Source organism: Haliotis rubra, unplaced genomic scaffold (genome assembly GCF_003918875.1).
Source record: "Haliotis rubra isolate DU_JTF1 unplaced genomic scaffold, ASM391887v1 Scf57, whole genome shotgun sequence".
NCBI classification, from domain to species: domain Eukaryota; kingdom Metazoa; phylum Mollusca; class Gastropoda; order Lepetellida; family Haliotidae; genus Haliotis; species Haliotis rubra.
The window spans coordinates 2,957,672-2,974,633 of NW_025767268.1; the positions used below are offsets into that span (position 1 = coordinate 2,957,672).

At 38.9% G+C, this 16,962-nt stretch overlaps 1 protein-coding gene and 1 long non-coding RNA gene across 4 annotated transcripts in view; both read left to right on the forward strand.

Moving 5' to 3' along the window:
* The window catches only part of LOC124254288, a 53,856-nt gene that overhangs the window by 22,346 nt on the left and 14,548 nt on the right, over positions 1-16,962 (forward strand). The window lies entirely within an intron of this gene.
* Positions 8,542-8,903, forward strand: LOC124254289. Its single transcript, XR_006892438.1, has 2 exons — positions 8,542-8,572; positions 8,766-8,903. It is a non-coding gene; the product is annotated as an uncharacterized LOC124254289 (long non-coding RNA).

Below are 16,962 nucleotides of genomic sequence, written 5' to 3' on the forward strand. Positions count from 1 at the left end.
ACACACACTTACCAATCCATATCTGCTGCATTGAATGTTCCAAATACAGTCCAGCTGTGCTGAGAGTTCTTCTTAAGCATCTTCATACAAGTCCTGATTCAAGAGATTCAATGCTGTCTACTGGTGACAAGTATGGGGACACCCTCTACACAAAGTATGCCTGTCTTCAGGGAGTGGAGGAAAGAAGTTGCTGAAATCCTTATTGATGCTGGAGCTGATCTTACTCAAGCTAATTCTGCCGATGATACCGTCATGGACATAGTGATAAGGAACCGAGTAAATGATTTGAATGAATTGATGATTATGAAAGCACTCATGAGAGCATGTAAGCTAGACATCAAAGTCCAAGATTTGGAGAAGTTACTGTCATGTGATCACATTAACAGTGACAGCCTGTCCCTGATGCTTCAAGGACTTGTACAGTGTGATGAACAACACACTGTCGGTGTCCTGAGAGGCTGATTCAGAAAGGTGCTGACATACACCGAACCACTGCCGATGGTCTGACTATGATACACCTGGCTGCCACAACACAGGGGGAGTTCACTGATCGCATTATTGGGTTCCTCATCTCAAATGGAGCTGATCTGTGTGCAGAGGACAAGGGAGGGGAAAGTGCTTTACATAAAGTGGCTGAAGGAATGACTCCCCATTGTGCAGGTCTTATAAGATTTCTTCATTCAAGCGGAATACCAATTGATGCAAAGGATTCCATGGGAAATACTGCACTTCACAAGCTGTTTTCAGCTATGCCCAAACTGAGTGAACACTACAGAACTTGTATGGAAGTACTTATCAAACTGAAATGTCCTGTTGATTCTCCTAACAAACAAGGACATACCTCTTGTGCATTGGCTAAGAAACATGGCAAGACGGTCATAAAAGAACTCCTGCACACATATTGCACAAAACTAGATATTCTGGACTCAAATGCCTTGAAAGACATCATAGCAAATGGAGCAGTTATCAACAGCACGGACCTCGATGGAAACACAGTGCTACACAAGATATGCACAAGAAGGGTTTCCTTTGTATGTAACAATGTTAAGGTCTTGCTGAAGCTTGAAGCTGACAAGTTCTTGAAGAACAAGGAAGAAAAGCTGGCATTTGACTTAGCTTGTGATACGGGACTGGATGAGGATGTGAGAGAGTTGACTGTGACCGAGAGGCCTTCACCAGAGGATCTAGATACCGATGGGGCATCAGCAGCCACAACTCCAACTTTTCCTCTGCCTCGTCCATCGTGGGTAAGGAGGTCACCCTCAGAAGACTGGGTATATGATTTTCGGAATGGGATGACTGGTATTAGGAATGCAGCCGGCATGGACCACATGGACGATGAAATGGAAAACTTTGAAAGAAATGCAAGGAGAAAACTGAACAATCACTTCAAGCAATACTTGTGACTATTAGGGCGATGATTTCAAAGAAAATCATTTATCATGTATGTGAAGCATCAGCATATGATTTACACAATATGTGATTATAGTTTGTACATATTCATGTTGAAGATATACCATGGAGATCACACTTGAGATATTGCATAATATTGGACTATTGCATTGGATATAATAACACCCTCCAATCTGATTCTTGAAATCGCTTGATATTAGATACATACCTTGGAAACAGACTAAGCGTACAACAGCTTATGTAGGAGTAATTCTGAATTAATACAGTTTTTGGACAATTATTGCTTTGGTGAAATCCAAGAGCATGAATAGGGTGATTATAATAACATGTTCTTTGTAAGTCTGGGTCTGGGAAGCAACTCTCTGCAAGAATAATGGCACTTGGGAAGCCTGGCTCACCTGTGACTGGGACCATGTCAGCATGGAATAGTGGTGCTTGTGAAAGTGGCACGACACAGGAATAGTGGTGCTTGTGAAAGTGGCCCTACACAGATATAGGGGCACTTGCCGTGCATGTTTGTTTTGGCTGTCCAGCCACTGGGCTGCAAGTAAAACCTGTCAAGTTCTAAGTGATGATGAATTCATTGCGTGAGTCAGATGATGGAAGGAAAGCTGTTGTGAAGAGGCCTAACTCCATTAGAGTTCATGCCGAATGAATAAGGACATTAGAATTGAAATTGGAAGAAGTGGACGATCTTCAGATGCTTGACAATCAGTGAATTGGTGGAAGCATCTATCAATAGAATGGGGAAGTCCTAATGAAGCTGAAGATGGCTGTGAAGATTTACAGGTTGTAGTTATTAGTTGTGTGACTTTCAGTATACATAAATAGTGGTACTTGTATAGAGTTTTACCACCTTCACTGAGTCCAAGTGAATGTGACTTACCTGTTGCAGCTGTGATATGGATAAAATTGGGCATATTGAATGAAACATAGTGAAGAAAATACTTGAATTACTTGTGATTGAAAGGATCCATGTTATTAGATTGTTTGAACAACAATTCATTCCAACATGAATTGTGTTTATCTTAAAAATAGCTTATTGATGTTAATGGTTCTATATTTGTTGTTGTAATGTATATTATTTTATTTTTTGTAAAATTATATTTTTTCGTACGTATTTTTTTATTGACGTTACCAGTGAAGATCCAGGTTAGACTTGATCTTCAGTATCCCATGCTTGTCGTAAGAGGCGAGTGATGGGATCGGGTTGTCAGGCTCGTTGACTGGGTTGACACATGTCATCGTATCCCAATTGTGTAGATTGATACTCATGCTGTTGATCACTGGATTGTCTGGTCCAGATTTGATTATTTACAGACCGCCGCCATACAGCTAGAATATTGCTGAGTGCGGGTAAACCTTAAACTCACTCACTCACCCATTTATTGACGTTTATACAAGACAAATCAGACTTGATTTTGGAAACAGATATTACACAAATATCCAAAATATGCCCCAACAATAGTGGTTCAGACCATGTACATAAGTGGTGAAACTGATTGCAGTGTCCCTGCTGCTAATTTAAATGTTGGCACTTTGGGATTGATCCTGAGATAACACTAATACGATTACTGCACAAATGGCAATAAATGAAATTTCAGACTTGCATTCTGTCAGTTTTACTCTATGTATCAATTTAGCCATTTAAAATGAAGCTAGATATTATATGTAATTTTATGTGTTTCAAATACTTCTATTTAAATGTACAGTGGAAGCCCAAACAGGTATTCGTTGGGACCGTGTCGTAAAATACAACTGAACGTGTTGTGAAATATGGAATAGACTGACACCGGATTAGAGGGCATGTAACTAGCTTCTGCCAGGGACAGAATATTGATACTGAGAGCATGCCGGAACGGAGGGCTGCCGGTTTTGAGAGCTTCCACTGTATATATTTTGATAGATAATATTATATATATTTTAAAAGATGCGTCCAGATATTTCTTCTGTTAAAAACTTCTTTATCTACACAAGATCTTTCACCGTTCAAAAAGAACAGCACATGGAACTGTCTTCCTTTTGACATTAAATCTTCAGACTATCTTCAGATCTTTAAGTCTCGTTTGAAAACTTTATCTTTCAACTTGCCTATGCTGATGAATTCTCCTACTGAACATTTTGGTACACTTCAAGCATACATTGTGTATGGAGATAAGTGCTAAAGAAATGTACTATTATTATTATTATCATTATTAAAGTATTGTTTCTAAATAGAAGGGAAGAAAGCCATTTCTGTAATTCTAAGAAATCTGTACTAAAAGCAGAATGAATTGGACTATATCATAAGCATGTGTTTATGAATCATTATGAAATAGTGATGATATCAGTTTGCAGAAAGTGGGCATATCATCTGCCACCTGTTGCACCATCACAAACACATGCCAAAGCAAGTCAATTTTAGTCTATAAGGAACATATGGTACACATCAAAATAGGGAATTGCACTCAGTGTCACAGATTTGAAGAATCCTGAAATCTACACAAGTCCAAAACATTTTGTAAAAGCTTTAGAAAATATAAGAATTTAGAAATGGTATGCACCAAAATCTTAGGAGATAATGTATAATATTAAAGATATGTATATGGTATTGATTAGAATATTTTCATTAAAAAAAATAATATATTTTCAATATTAAGTTATTTTCATATTTTGAAAAGCTAACCCTCAGTTTTGCAAAAGTAAACCAGATGTGTATGTACAATACATAATTATGCTTATTATACAACCTATTTGTTGCATTACATGATTTTAAGTGAACTACGTGAGGTAAAATTTTGTATTATGCTGTGCACATATATTTTATCCTTAATCTTTACAATTTCACAATTTGTCTTTTAAGTACACTGAATATTTGCAGAAATAGTTTTCAAGGCAGGGAGGTAATCCCACGCTGCATCCTATCTATATCATGTTATTCCTACTATACAGAATGAAAATATTTATGTTTTTGGGGAAATAGTTAACACATATTTCTAGCAGGATTTTTGAGAACTATGTACAAAGGTTCATATATGTGCATATATTTTACTTACTTCTAATGTTGACCATGTTTTCAAATGTGGTACATTGTATTTGTTGCAGTCATGTAGAATAGTTCACATACTAGATTTCCTCACATTAATCCCTCTTTTAAAATGTATTAAAAACTTGTGTATATATCTTTGAATTATTTTATGAAATTTAATATGTGATATGTTTTCCCTTTTAATTAAATTTTGATATAGAAATGGCATAGTTTTGTGACACTTTTTTAGATTTTATGAACTATTTAGTTCAGCAACAATTTCACAGATTGGTACATTTTGTGGATTTGGGAATTATTGTTACAAGTTTCAGATTATTCTTTGCACCTTAAAAATCAATAATTGATTGTTTTGTTTGTGCAATCTTTTTGATTGGATATTGTTTCAACACATTTTCTGCTGATAGCTTTGTAGTTAAGCCTATCCATTCATTAAATACTCTCTATCAAATCTTTGCATTGGATACTTGCCTTTCAAAAATGTTGATGAAGAAAGGTCAAGCTGACCTGGGTTTTTTTTAGTGAGTGTACAGGAGTATTTTTGTATCACAAAATAATATGGACATTCTTTTTTTCGTGTATCTGGGAGCTGTTCAGTTGTACACCTATTATAGCCTTGACAATGCACTAACCAGGTCTTCAGTAACATGTGGCCATGGACATGACTCATGTTCATTATATACTACTCAATTTTTTATAAGGATGGATTTTTTTAAATCTTATTATTTATATATTATATTTAATTATTACTCACCCGTGGCAGATACTGCAGTGTAATATTTTTACGGCAATATTACACAAGTGTAATACCGCTGGACGTATGACATCATAATGATTTTGCTTGTTTGATACCAAATCATTAACTCGTTTAATAAATATGGTATTACACAGAAGGTTGTTTAGTATCCTCTATGTAGAGTGACATGTTTAATGATCCTTATGAAAGGTTGAGTAGCATATTTGAAGTTAATAGCAAGACTTAGTACTTAGCCACCTGAGTCTTGTTTTTGTAGATAGTAGTTTGATATGTGTGAAGTATTAACCAACCACAACGTTTTTAGCTCATGGGTTGGTGCAGTTGATATACATGTCCAGTAAACAACGATTATGATGAAGTCAAGAAGACTTCTAATTTATAAATTATTTTCTTATAACCAAGTTCATTGTACACATTTCAACTATAATGTCACTGGGACAATAAAACAAAACAAAAACCAGGGGCGTAGCTACCATAATAAAAAAAAGCCCAGGCTTACCCATGATTGTTGCAAGCCCTCAATACTATCTAAATATGAAGCTTAGTAACTATCAAGCTTACAAGAAAAGAATTGTTTGCAACACTCCTGAAAACAGTTAATTAAACCCATCAGTTCGTTATAAGGTTTTGGTTAAAAACGTAGTTTACTGTATGTAACACTTGTGTTGTTGGTTGTTGTGTTCTATTTACAAATACTATTGGGTTGTTTCTGTGATTGTTGGTGGCAGCTGATTGAAGCATTCGTAAATACTAAGACCTTGGGTCGCGGTCCACTAAGCGTTCGTAACATTACATGTTGCACCCAGTGTATGAAATGAGCCAGAGACCCAGCCACACATCAGGGCTGGTAACTGCAAAATAATACCAGCAAAAAATGGATTTAACCAGACATCAAGATTTGGTGAATTTACTCAGATGTATGGGACGTCTAACATTTTTACCAGACCATCAGGCTGGCTTGCTGTAAATTTTGACGGTCCGTCAGAAAATCTAGCCCATCTCGGGCGATCAGATGGGCCTTATTTCATACACTGTGGAAACTCTATTCGTTTGGCAAAGGCTTATGAATGTTGCAGCACTACGAACTTTTGTGGACCCTGATAAATTACAAGTGTTCTGGTGATACTTCCAAAGATGGGACAGTAGAATCCATTAGTGTCGCTACCCGCTTGACACCTTCATTACTCTTCCAGCTGTATTAAGCTCTCCTCTGTGAGCAAACACTGACATTCTGCCCGCTTCAAAAACTGGGTCCTGATCCGCAAAGCGCTCATGGCATTAAAACAGTCGTAACTATATAGTATATTATAGAATTTCGTATGATGTGGTCCTACGAACGCTTTGTGGATGGGGATCCTGCATCCCAGATTCCAGAACAGAGCATTAGCATCATTCAGGACAACCAACTGTCGCACATTGTGGACTTTACTGGGAGCACTGACTCTACTAGGGCCTGATATTTATGGCTGGTGGCACATACAGTCCAACATCATTGGGTAAAACTTTCATGTAAGTCCGAACTTAACAAAATCAGAGAAAAAGCTTGGTCCCTGCATCTGCCTTATGAAGGCATCATTTTGCGGTTGTGGAAAACCTATGTCATTCCCTTCAATTTCGATACAATGATGTCTGACTATATTTTGTGTATTGTATAGCTGTTTATGATTGTAAACTTTATAATGTGTGTTTCAATAAAATGGGTTAATTCTACATTTTTGTCTTTTGTGGTTATTATGAGTATCAGTTGAATAGTTTAAATTAGTTTAGATTTATGCTGCTTTTAGCAATATTCCAGCAGTATCATGGTCAGGGACACCAGAAATGGGATTCACACAGTCTACCCATGTGGGGAATAGAACCCAGGTCTTGAGCATGATGAGCGAATGTTTTAACCACTAGGCCACCCCACCACCCTGTGCAGACCAGAAACCAACCATCAATTACATTTCTTAAATATCAAAACCATATTCATGCCTGTGGTCTTTACCAACCTGCATCCCCTCCCGCACCAAGCTGATGTGGTGATATAACTACAATATTGTTCAAAGCAGCGTTAAAAACAACTCGCTCTACATTTTATGGAATGCTCAAACGTTGCAAGGTTTAATACATTCAGCTTTAGAGGGTACTGTGGTGTGTTTGACATCCATTTTCCAAAGCATATTTTTCTTATTCTTTATGTATGGACGCAGGTGTATCTCAAAGGTAAAGTTGCATGATGTGACAGACAGAAATATATTTCCACTGAAATACCTAATGTTAAAATATATACATATGGAAAAAGGTATCGCAACAGTCAAGTTTTATGACAGGCCCTATTTTCAATCACAGTTTGCATGTCATGTGCGTCTTCACAGGAAATTAGTTTGTAGCCAAAGTGCTAAAAGGACTTTCATTAACACAAAAACCAACAATGAAAAATCTGGTATAATTTGACTAAACATGGGTCCTGTAATAAAACTGAAATTAAGATATCATAATGTGTCAGTCAAAGTATGGTCACACCAAATGGGTAACACGATGCATAGACATAATTCAATAATCCAATCCACAAATAAGGTCTCTAGTTTCAGAAAGAGAAGACCCAGTCAGTATCTTGTGTAACCCCCGCCCACCTGGATGACGTTTTGAACATTGAGTGCACAAGACGCTGAATCCGATGTTGGGGAAACCAGTTATATTCTTGGTGTAATGTTTGGTCTAATAATCTGGACTGGTGGATCTCTCTGACGAACTTTACACCTCAGAATGTCCCAAACATGTTGGATGGGGTTCAAATCAGGGCTTCTGGCTGGCCATGGAAGGGTTTTAATTTAGCTTCTTGATGCAGGAAATCAATGACTGCGGGTGCACGATGTGGCCTGGCGTTGTCATCCACAAAGATTGGCCTTGTTAATAGGGGATGATTATCAAACTGAGGCACTACAAGCCTCCTCAAGATTTCCTCTTGGTATCTTTGTCCATTCACATTTCCTCTCACTGTGACAAGCTGAAGTTTGCAGTCATCGACACACAGCCCCATACCATCAAGAATCCTGCTCGCGAATGGAATTTCTTCCAGGATGTTCCTTTCAGGACGCCCCACGCTCCTCTATCGCCATACAAGCGCCCTTCCATCATTAACAAACAGCAAAAAACGACTCTCGCCTGAAAAATGGATTTTCCTCCAAGAAGCTAGATTACACTGATGCCGGTCACTGATGCATCACCGTAATCTTGCAGATATAAAATATAAGTTATCCAGCACCAGGTTCGTTAATCACTCTATGCCCATCAGTTCTATCAGATATAAAATATATGATATAAGTTATCCAGTACCGGTTTGTTATTTACTCTTTGCCCATCAGTTCTATCAGATATAAAATATGAGATATAAGGTATCCAGCACGGGTTTGTTATTCACTCTTTGCCCATCAGTTCTATCAGATATTAAATAATAGTTATCCAGCACCGGGTTTGTTATTCACTCTATGCCCATCAGTTCTATCAGATATTAAATATAAGATATAAGTTATCCAGCACGGGTATGTTACTCTATGCCCATCAGTTCTATCCAATATACAATAATAGTTAACCAGCACCAGGTTTGTTATTCACTCTTTGCCCATCAGTTCTATCAGATATAAAATATAAGATATAAGTCATCCAGCACTGGGTTTGTTACTCTATGCCCATCAGTTCTATCTGATATAAAATAATAGTTACCCAGCACGGGTTTGTTATTCACTCTATGCCCATCAGTTCTATCAGATATATAAAATATAAGATATAAGGTATCCAGCACCGGTTTTTGTTATTTATGTAAATCTCATTTAGTGTCTTTCTGATATCAATTATATCAACACGAGTTGATAAATTTACTTTTATCAACGAGTGTTGATATATTTGATATCAGAAGACACGAGGGTGAGATTCTATTTATCATCCAAAATCACTCTTTATTTAAGAAATACAGTTTATAAAGTCACGGGTCCGAAAGTGCTTTAACGTTATATTAGTTGAGGGCTTAAGTGTGTTTTATTACACTATACATGCTGGTAGAGCTTAACTGTATTTCTTTTCTAAGATGCCAAATTCAATACTCTCTTAGGATAATTACGATTAATTTAAGGCAGAATACAAAACGACGGCGCCGGGTGACCTAAATTAAGAATCCTCGCGACAGGGCTGGCTGACTGGCTGTTCTATTGATGTGGCTCTCTCCCAGTTAAGACGATCGTTACCGAAAAAACCCAAATGATAACAGTTTGATGTGACGGGTTTACGCTCGGATTAAATATCATCTCTGAATTATTTTTATTACATTTATCATTAACGTAAGCCATATATGGGGGCAATATGAGCGTTGCATTTCTACTTCCAACGTAAGTTTAGATCAGTACATCCAGATGAAGCTGAGTAGTCAGCCGACATTCCACGATTGCATTGTGGGAATGTAAACACTCGCTAACGTTAAGCGTGTTGCTGAAAACTTGTGAGTCGAATTGACACATGATTATGCAGGGCTTTGGGAGTTGATCGTGATAAGTTCTGAATATCTGATAGGCTTAACAGTTGAGGTGGGAGGGAGATAGAGGAACATAGTGTAAACCCTATGTTCAGAGTCATCGCGGACAGAAACAGTTTGTAGGTTGGTGTTAAGTGGAACAGGGCTATGGAGGATGCCCTGCATCACCAGGATAGTAGTGCCTCCTGTAGCTTTTACACCGGGAGGAGAAAAAGGAGTGGTAGGAACTGTACCAACGGATGTCAAATTTATCAGTCCTTTTAGGTAGGTTTCTTGGAGACAAAACGCGGATGGTTTGAAGTCTTGAATCAATAACTGTAATTCATTATAATTATTCTTAAGTCCTCTGCAATTCCATTAGATCATGTTTTGTGGATTCATGGTGCTTCCACTGGTGACATGTCACGTGAACGTGAGAAAGGCGTTTGATGAACTCCTATTGGTGTCTGGTGGAGATGGAGTTACCTCCATATCCAGAGGGCCAAAGGAGTTATGGACCTCGATGGGGACCTCTGAGGGAGAGGTGGCCTTTGGTTTTGTGTTTGGCGGTTGTTCAGAAGCTGCTTTAGTCTCTAGCCTCTTTTTTCCCTTTTCTGCCGCAGTTTCTGTTTCTGGTTTTGGCATTTGTTCTGGTGTTTGTGATTCAGAGGTTTTGACTTTTGGCGTTGGAGAGTGGCTGAGATGGGCTCAGTTGTGTTGAGTTCAGTTGGCTGAGAAGACATGATCCATGTCAGGTCGGTCTGACATGAGATGGTTGCAGTAGTGATAGTAGGTGATGGTTGAAGGACTGTAGTTAAACTTGCAACCCTCTTCTTTGCTTCATGAAATGAGATATTTTCTTTGTGCTTGATCTTTAGGATCTCGGATTCGCGTTTCCCACACTGGGCAAAACTTGGAAGATGCCATATGGTTACCACCGCAGTTTGTGCACTTCACTTCCTTAGTACAGTCGTTGCCCTTATGCTTGTCACCACAGCGCATAACAAACAGCAGAGGAACAACAGGACTTGGATCCATGTCCCAACTTTTGGCAGTTGTAGCACCGAGTGGATTGGGGACATACACCTCCACACCAATGCTACAATAACCAGCTCTAATCGAAGTCAGGAATGTTTGTCGCCGAATGTGAAGAGATAGGTGTTCGTTGGTTGAACAACACCGTCCTTTTTGAAGGTGAATCGTTTTATGGCTGTGACGGATTGCTGAGAGAGTTCCTTGACAATTTGTTCTTCAGTCATGTCAGACAGGCATCGAGCTCTGTCCCGCATAAATGCCCTCTACACGAAGTTAAGTGTTTTGTGTGCTGAGACAGCGACCTTGATATTGACAAATTCTTGTATTTTGAGGAGATTCAAGGATTGGTGTTTCGGTACATTCTATCAGGGAGAGAGCCAGATCGAGCTTTGTAACATTGGCAACCTCTCCGCCAGATACCAGCGATACCTTTGGAGATTGCAAAAGGATTCAATTGCAAAGGTTGCTTGTCACAAGCCTCAATGATCAGGAAGCGTGGCCAGTAGTCAGGTCGGAGGGGCTGCACTCGCCAGACGAGGAGTTGTCAGTATCCATGTGTCTTCATTTTGAACCGGGTATTGGGAAGCCATGTCGTGAGTAATGTGGTTCAGCATCCCTCTCCCCACCCACTTTGGAGTGTCAACAAAGAGCGATCTTATATTGCAGCGGATCTCCAAGCTGCAAAGACCAGGGATAAGGGGTGTTATACTCCAGCGAATTTGACATGAAATGCTGTAGCTGCCTAACAGATTAAAGGTCAGGATGGTTTTGTCCATGACAATCAATTGGAGACGACAGAAATCGGAGGTCAGCATCACCAGATTGGCCCATGAGCCACCGCCTTCTGTGCATGGGTTCAAGGGCTAATTTGTTTTCTTAGAATATTAGTTAACATTTTGAACATGGCCAAAAGTGTTATGTAATACCAAATTTTGTACAGACATTCCATGCACAGGGCATGGACGTGTTTCCGATTGGTAGAATCGGGCCTATTCTACCATCCGCCTAGGCAAAGTTAGGGTCGAAGTGGTGTGTTGGATTATTGAACACTATTGCCGGTTCCGTAATCCTCAACCACCAGACTCCCTTCCTCTGCCGACACAGGGATGCAACCCACGCAAACGGGTTGCCCAATTCGATCGCCTCTTACGACCAGCAATGGGGTGCTGTGGACCTATTCGACCAGGGGTCCACACGGGCTTAAGAGCCATTGGCGTTATTTCCAGCACCCACCACGCAGAGGGTTGCTCTTCAAGGGTGCCTAACGGAGATCAGCCCGCCTCGCTGGGGAGTTAGTTAGGAGTCCGCGGTCGCCGACCCTCACTCTTGACTGAGCATTCCCCATGGACCAAGCGAGTGCAGAGCTGGAGCTTACATCTCCCCTGACAATGTGGAATCTAACCATAATAAATAGGTAACGACGGCAGGGTTTAATAACACCCAAACGCCAGTTACGCCCAGTGTCCCGCGTGAAGCAACTGCAAACCAAGAAACGGATGCAACGGAGTAGTTTACTGTAGGAGGTCGTACGAGGCGATGACAACTGGCATGCATCGTGACGCCGCTTACATTGTGGACGTAATGTAAAATGGTGTCTTTCAGTGGCATTTAGAAGTTGTACATTGATGTCCAAGATATTTTTATGGATTAAACTTCTTTATAATTTCCCTCACGACGTTTGAGACCATTCCAGGTCCCTTCATCAGGTGAACTGACAGTTTGGACTATGACGTCGTCACTATGACCTCATAACTGAGTTATGACGCCCTCTTCCTCTAGTGATAACTGAGTGCACCAGAAGTGAACGAACCAGTCACCGCAGATAACTGAGTTATGGCGCCACAATGCAAGTGACATCACAGTACAAAAGGGTGAGTACAGTATAAGTGAAGTTATGGTGAACATAGAGATTTTTCTGGGTTACATCTTCTTTTTATTCTCGAGTACAACGTTTCAGGGCTTGTTCTGGCCCCATCATCAGGTAAACTGAACAGTAACTGTTAACTCTGGCCGTGACGTCACAATGCTTATGACGTCACAATGCTATGACGACGCAATACATGTGGTGGTCAATAGATACAGATGACATGGCTAATAGAATATATCAGCAGATTCATGGTCTGCCCATGGGATCTCCACTCTCACCTCTCACAGGTGTCACAGGTCGTGAATAGGGTCAGGTCGGTGCCAACTGTTAACCATCATACGGAGTTTGTTTCTCTGAGTTGTTCAACATTAACCACAAAACCCATTAGTGAGAATTATTCTGTAGGTTAAAATCTATAAATTTGTAATTTTAATGTCATATTTTGTTTATGCAGTACCTGAGTGGAAATGCATTTAAAGAACACAGAAAGTATATTTACACTAAATCATTAATCGGACCACCTATGGTTAGAACTCAACAACTGTAAAGCCCCTGTAGTTTCCTCCGACGCCAGTCGTTGTTATTGCTCGAAAGCACCCTGGTGTCATTCCACATGATTACATGACTTGGGTTATTTGCCTTGTGCTCCGATATAGCTGACTCATCATTTTGTTTGCATACTGACGACTTGTGTTCAGCAACCCGGGTGTTGATGGGCCTGAGAGTCTCGCCAATATATTGATCGCCACAGCTGCATGGTATTTGGTATACACATCCTCTAAGGTTGGGGCTTCCATTTCTAGATCCTCTTCTATTTGCCTTGACGAGTGTCTTAATTGTTGTACTCTGGAGAAAGTTACATCAAAGCTCGCTTTGCTCTTAGTCGGGCTATCTGATGGCTGACTGGTCCCACGTAGGGTATAGTGATCCTGATCGGGGATGGTTCAGGCTTGAGGCGCGGTTCTGATGAAAGAACGGTGCACTAAGTTTGTTTTTGTGGCTGGTGTATAAAGAATTTTTGGCCAGCTCTGAACTTCAATCCTCAAGCCCCGGGTGTATATTCGCAGTATTTTATCAGGATCCCGCGAACCAATCGTATTTCGTCTTTCTGATATGGAAGTTGGTTAAACGTTTTATCTATGCTATGCACGCCATGAGCCCAGTCGAGTGGTTGCCTGGTCACGATTACGTCTTAATGCCATATATGGAACAAGGGTTTCCGGGAAATCCTCAATCGGGTTCTCAGAACATTAATTACCATATCAATGCATATACAGAACAATAGCTATCACTGTTCTCAGTGCAGGGGATACAAACAAGCTTCCACGAAGCAATATCGACTTTTCAATCATATTACCTGAGCCTTTTCAATGCACAAACCGTGGCGATAGGTGAAACTTTGTCACGTGAAGACACGTTTACATTCAGATGTGGTTCACTAAGTTTCTGTGCTCGACCCTTGCCTTCAACAGCAGAAGTTTCCAGGTAAACTGAAATACATGCCATCGCTCTGGATTCGGAAGGTTGTGATCGGCTGTCGTCAAGGTTGTGATCGACTTCTAACTGTCGCCAGTGTTTGGTGAAGTTGTCACGAGCAGATATAGTTTAGGTAAGTTTTCCAGCCATGACACGAGTGCTAATTAACACAGACCGCACGTGTATGTGGTCAGGTGGTTTGTTTATGAAATTATTCATGTGCATTGTGGAAATGGTTTTCAGCAACCCATGTTAAATGTAAGTGGTGACTGGCGAGATGGGGGTTAACTTGTAACTGATACTGCGGATTTGTATATTTATTTATTTCACTGTACTGTGCTCAGTGATGCATATTGATCAGTTTAGTGCATTGATGCTCGTAATGTCAAACCCGTGAAGGTCCGGGTTATAACATTGATCTTCCGTAACCCATGCTTGTCGTAAGAGGCGACTAACAGGGTGGGGTGGTCAGGCTCGCTGACTTTTTTTTTTGGTAAAGTATTTTTATTCACTTTACTTGGCTACATTTGAACAAGATATGTGGGTAGAGTAGAATGGTACAGGTTGCCTAATAAAAAGCAGACAATGTATAACATATGGTACTGGGAATATAGATTAACAATTGAGATGCTAGCCAATATTACAGAGAATTAAAAGACTAAAAAATAAATTACAGGACTGCATCTAGGACATTCCATTTTCTGTAAAAATGTTTCATATTATCGTTTTTCTTCTCAATAAATTTCTCTATCTCGTAGACATCTTTTAATAATGTTCTGTAGATGGTGAAGCTAGGTTTGTGTCCTTTTATATTCATTACGAAAATGTGGCGCTTTGCCAATAGTATCATGTGGTTGAGTAAGTGGTTACTACTGCAACAAATTAGAATATCATGGTTTGACATTTCATACGGCTTACCAAGGACTTGAGTTATAAAATTGTTAAATTCTGACCAGAACATTTTGATGGTTGGACAATCAAGGTATACATGGTAAATATCCTCACTTACTGAACCACATAATGTACATAGGTCATTATCTATCAATTTCATTTTAAGTAATTCTCGTTTAGTGTAAATGACTCTATGCAGAAACTTATATTGAAAATCTAAGAGTTTCCCGTCTTTAGTGCATTGTCTATATTGTGAAAATATGGTTTTCCAATTTATCAAGTCATTTAGTTCCCCGTTCCATTTGAGACACACATTCGGAATGTTATAGTCAGATATAAAATTATCATAGAATATCCTTGAACCTTTACTAGGTTTAATCAAATCGTTCCAAGGAGAGCACATAGATAACGACGGTATATTCAAATTGTTGTTTGTTCGTATAACTTCTTTCCACTTTTTGGGTATACTAAGGAGAACACGATTAAAGTCAAGTACAGTACCTTTAATACCAAATTTTGCCTTAAGTTCTGCAAATCGTCGCCTGAAAACCAGAGTGTACTAAGTCACAAAAAACTATTTTCGAGAAATTCGATCTTGAAGTTTAGTACAAGAATATCTTCCGAACTTTTCTATCAAATTCTTTCAAATTTTGCACATGCATGTGACGTGTTAAACAGTATCAGAAAATATCAAATTATATGCTCAATCTATTGAAATAAATAAGAAATTCACGGAAAATGATTGGAGATAGAACACTTGACCAAAAGAAATCGTGATTTTTCTCAAAACCAAAGTGTTCTAAGTGTCAAAAAACACAACTAAAACTCAGCTTTATGATTATTATATCGATATTGTTATGTCTTTTTTATCAGGTTGTATTTTTGTCGTTTAAACCCGTTTTACTTTCATAAGAACTATGTTTAATTAAATAAAGCAGAAATAAGAACAGAGTTAAAATGTTCCATTTCCATGATGACAATCACTTCAAAATTGGTAAATCTCAATGTCACATGATCAAATTGTGCTTGCTCATTGGTCAATTGACAACTTAGAACACTCGAAAATTAACAACTTGTGATTTTCATGGAGATAGAACAATGTTTGTGTTTGAAAAACCACTTTCAAAGCTAGATAGCACTGTAAAAAGTTGTTGGTGTAATAGATTATGCTCTAAAACCTACCCTGAGCATACTAACTCTAATTTTGTCAAAAGTGGACTTAGAACACTCTGGTTTTCAGGCGACGAAATGTTAGAAATGCGTGGTCGTTACAAATATCTTTAATATAAACTATTCCACATTTAATCCAGTTATGAATGATCAAACTTGGCTGGTTACACTGGTGATTTAACCATAGTGGTTGAATGGGTATTTCATTAATGTCGTTATTGTTACATACTGATCTTTTAACATATCTATGCCAGGCATCAAGAGAATCTTTCCAAAATGGATTTTTAATATTATAATGTTTTGTGATGTTGGCTCCTAAAAAAAGAAGGTTTTGTAGAGGGAAACCGGCGAGAGCATAGTTCTTAGGTTTTGAAATATATCTCTTCAAACATGAAAGCTTTAAAGAGTCGATAAAGGTTTTCACGTCGACCATTCTTAGACCACCTTCTTCGTACTTTCGTACTAAATTAATTCGTTTTATTCCATCAATTTTATCATTCCATATAAATTTGAAGACTAATCTGTTCAAATCAGTAATAAATGTTTTTGGGGGATTAGGGAGAGAAGAGAAGATGTGGACAATCGTGGATAAAGCTAAACTTTTAACGACGGTTATTTTCCCTATCAACGTTAAATTGCGTCTTTTCCAATTCAGTAGAATTCTTTTTATATTTTCGAGTCTCTTCTTTGTATTGATTACCCATAGGTTTTCTAAATGAGCATTTAATTTGATTCCCAATACTTCGAAATTCTCATTATGCCAATCCAGCTTATAGTCCTGGGATAGAACTATTTTACTACCTGCCATTGAGCCTAGCCTTTGTTTTATCAATATTTACTTG